The following is a 4,253-nucleotide window of genomic DNA, read 5'->3' on the forward strand; positions in this document are numbered from 1 at the left end:
GCTGCGAACAGTAATCACTGCAACTAGGATTAAAGATTTGCAACGAGTTGAAGTGGGATAACCACATAAAACAAACAGTAGGAAAGAAAGGTGCCAATCTGAAGAAAATGTAATTCTTCCACGAAAGAAGTGGCTTACAAAACACTTTTTCGACCGATTCTTGAGTATTGCTTATGTGTCTTGGACCCTTAGCAGCTTACATTAATGTAAAAGAGGAAAGATCTAACGAAGTGCGGCGCTTTTCTGCACGAGCATGTCTGTCGAAAACCGCCGATGTGAAATGGTGCCCCAAGTTCATATCGCACGTCCCCACATCGCAGAAGTCACTCTATCGGCCGCTCTACAGTTTCGATTATCAGTCATTCGTCCCTTAGAAAAGGTTTTGAAGGGTCGACGAATCCTTTTGGATGAGTGCATGCAGCAGGTAGTTATGGATTTCTTCACCCAAATGGGCACGGTGTTTTAACGAAGAGATTATCTTCAACCTGGTGAATGGTTGCCTCAATAATCCGGCTATTTTGTCTGAATGGCATACCGATTCTAGACTGCACGGCCTTCGAACGGAAACTTTTTGATCGGCCCTTATACCTGGTAACAGACAGTTTTCACCTAGGGGACCTACTTTTCGTGTACCGCGCATTCAGTTTCGGTACTGTTGTAGACTACGATGACGAAAACATGTGTCCGCCCCCGGTAGCTGAGTGGACCCTCTGTAATAAAAAAAAAAACTGAGTTAATGGATCAACGACGAACTGGAACGGGTGTCTTGCGACGTCCGCCCCGAGCAGATACGATGAACGAAAACGAACAAAATTAGATTAAAAGAAAAAAGTGGTCAGCGCGACAGAATGTCAGTCTTAAGGGCCCATGTTCGATTCCCGACTGGGTCGGAAATTTTCTCCACTCAGGGACTGGGTGTTGTGTTGTCCTAAACATCGTCATTTCATCCCCATCGACGCGCAAGTCGCCGAAGTGGCGTCAAATCGAAAGACTTGCACTGGGCGAACGGTCAACCTGACGGGAGGCCCAAGTCACACGACATTTTTACGAAAACATGTAGCCATGCCGAAATAACAACATGCTGAGGAAGTAAGCAGCTGACACAGAGACGATTTGATCGCAGGCAGGGCATGTAGATAGATGCTACTGGCCGGCACGTGCGAGGCTTCTCGAACATTGTGGCCGGTACGAGCGGTCGAAGCCCCCCTGCGCGGTCGTTGTCATTAACAGGTGTTTGACCCGCCTTGAACCGCGCACGTCACGTCACCGAAAGCACCTGCGTGTGACTCACGCCGCAGTCGGCGCGGACGCGTGTGTCCAGTTGTCCCATCCCCGCGAGATAACGTCGCGTGCTGCACTCACGGGCCCGCAGCCCGCGGTCACGGGAGGCTGGCTGCGCAGGCGCACCGCCAAACGCGTGGACACGAGTGCTGTGCAAACCAGCCAAGGGCTTTCCTCTCTGCTTCGGTCTCTTTTCCACTGATGCGCTAATGACCATAAAATCTATACTACTTGGACGGAAAATTCTGATTTCTCACATATCACTTAGTCTTACCTTATAAAATCGATAGATGTAAAGGCAATGTCGGGTGTACACCAAGATGGTATTACTGTCCTGTTACTGTTTACAACAGAGTGTTTCGCAATTCCTTTTACAGGAATGTAGATGTACCAGAAGGGACTTAGCAGATCAGTTGTAGTATTATGTTCGAGTATAATGACTTTTCTGGAGACTAGAAATCTACTCTGTAGGAATCAGCATGGGTTTCGAAAAAGACGGTCGTGTGAAACCCAGCTCGCGCTATTCGTCCACGAGACTCGGAGGGCCATAGACACGGGTTCCCAGGTAGATGCCGTGTTTCTTGACTTGCGCGAGGCGTTCGATACACTTCCCCACAGTCGTTTAATGAACAAAGTAAGAGCATATGGACTATCAGACGAATTGTGTGATTGGATTGAAGACTTCCTACATAACAGAACGCAGCATGTCATTCTCAATGGAGAGAAGTCTTCCGAAGTAAGAGTGATTTCAGGTGTGCCGCAGGGGAGTGTCGTAGGACCGTTGCTATTCATAATATACATAAATGACCTGGTGGATGACATCGGAAGTTCACTGAGGCTTTTTGCGGATGATGCTGTGGTGTATTTAGTACAATGGAAAATTGTACTAAAATCCAGGAGGATCTGCAGCGGCCGGCCGGAGTCGCCGTGCGGTTCTAAGCGCTTCACTATGGAGCCGAGCGACCGCTACGGTCGCAGGTGCGAATCCTGCCTCGGGCATGGATGTCTGTGATGTCCTTAGGTTAGTTAGGTTTAATTAGTTCTAAGTTCTAGGCGACTGATGACCTCAGAATTTAAGTCGCATAGTGCTCAGAGCGAGCCCATCTGCAGCGAATTGACGCATTGTGCAGGGAATGGCAATCGAATCTCAATGTAGACAAGTGTAATGTGCTGCGAATACATAGACAGAAAGATCCCTTATCATTTAGCTACAATATAGCAGGTCAGCAACTGGAAGCAGTTAATTCCATAAATTATCTGGGAGTACGCATTAGGAGTGATTTAAAATGAATGATCCTATGAAGTTGATCGTCGGTAAAGATTCACTGGAAGAATCCTAAGGAAATGCAATCCCAAAACAAAGGAAGTACGTAACAGTACGCTTGTTCGCCCACTGCTTGAATACTGCTGAGCAGTGTGGGATCCGTACCAGAGAGGATTGATAGAAGAGATAGAGAAGATCCAACGGAGAGCAGCGCGCTTCGTTACAGGATCATTTAGTAATCGCGAAAGCGTTGCGGAGATGAACTCCAGTGGAAGACTCTGCAGGAGAGACGCTCAGTAGCTCGGTACGGGCTTTTGTTAAAGTTTCGAGAACATTCCTTCACCGAGAAGTCAAGCAGTATATTGCTCCCTCCTACGTGTATCTCGCGAAGAGACCATGATGATAAAATCAGAGAGATTAGAGCCCACACACAGGCATACCGACAATCCTTCTTTCCACGAACAATACGAGACTGGAATAGAAGGGAGAACCGATAGAGGTACTCAGGGTACCCTCCGCCACACCCCGTCAGGTGGCTTGCGGAGTATGGATGTAGAGAGAGATAAAGTTTAGATAAGTAACCGACGCCCGTAAACGTACCGTTTGATACAAAATAAGTTTGATGATCATCACTTTGCAATCTTCCATTTCGCGGTACACACAGAACTGCGAAGAGTGCGCCTTAATCACTTCCTGCTGTAATTATTACATCTCGCGTTATTTTTGTCCTACTACGACAACGGGTGCAATACTTACACTACGCATTCTTGCGACGCCCGCAACTGTCTCCAGTTCTGACGACTAAGTTTGAAATTTGGTGCCTACAGCCTCCCTCTGTGATGGTGCAAGAGTTTTCCCTCGGGCTCGGCCTCGCTTGAAACAGCAAGGTTTCGATACCTTCGTAAAAAAAAAAAGGCCACAGTTCAGAAGTTCATGTGAGCTGTCAGGTGAGTTAATAATGACAGGCTGGTACCACATTTCACCACAATTCTGCTCACCGCCACCATGGACGGGCCTCGCGATAAGAATGTCGTCACAGCCCCTTTCACCCACATTTCACCCCTTCTTCTTATGTCTCTGCGAAGGGGGTCAGAACCGCGACGTGCAGCGATGACATCACACGATTTTCTTATGGTTGAAATTACAATTAAATCAGCACCATGAGCTGCTGACGGGCGTTTATACACATCAATGGGGACAGTTGAAAATGTGTGCCCCGACCGAGACTCGAACCCGGGATCTCCTGCTTACATGGCAGACGCTCTATCCATCTGAGCCACCGAGGGCACAGAGGACTGCAGGGATTTATCGCCGGCACGCTCCCCGTGAGTCCCATATTCCCAACTTATAGTCCACACACTTCACTCTTAGTGTCCCTGCCATTATACCCATTACTCGCGGCAGACAATCCATCGAGTCCCGCAAGTGTTCAGGCAATTCGTGTGCATCCGCACAGAACGGAGATCATCAGCCGGTTAGCCTTAACGATATGAAGGCGGCATCTGTTCTTTCAGACATGTCCGAAAGAATAGATGCCAACTTCGTATCATTTCTTATGGTTGGCCGAGGAAAACATTTCACACGCGGCACCGTCCAGAAATGTCACGAGAAGGCCGTAGGGGTGTCAAAGGACGCCAATGGAACACGCCTTGGGGCATTGATTCCCACGCATAAAGCGGTCGAAAACGACAGTAGGCACCCCTGAGCC

General features: G+C 48.3%; 1 non-coding gene across 1 annotated transcript; it reads right to left on the reverse strand.

The window, feature by feature from the left end:
- Positions 1-3,757: 3,757 nt before the first annotated feature.
- Positions 3,758-3,832, reverse strand: Trnat-ugu (transfer RNA threonine (anticodon UGU)). Its single transcript has one exon. It is a non-coding gene; the product is annotated as a tRNA-Thr (tRNA).
- Between the last annotated feature and the right edge of the window lie 421 nt (positions 3,833-4,253).

This window comes from Schistocerca cancellata, chromosome 10 (assembly GCF_023864275.1).
Source record: "Schistocerca cancellata isolate TAMUIC-IGC-003103 chromosome 10, iqSchCanc2.1, whole genome shotgun sequence".
NCBI lineage: Eukaryota > Metazoa > Arthropoda > Insecta > Orthoptera > Acrididae > Schistocerca > Schistocerca cancellata.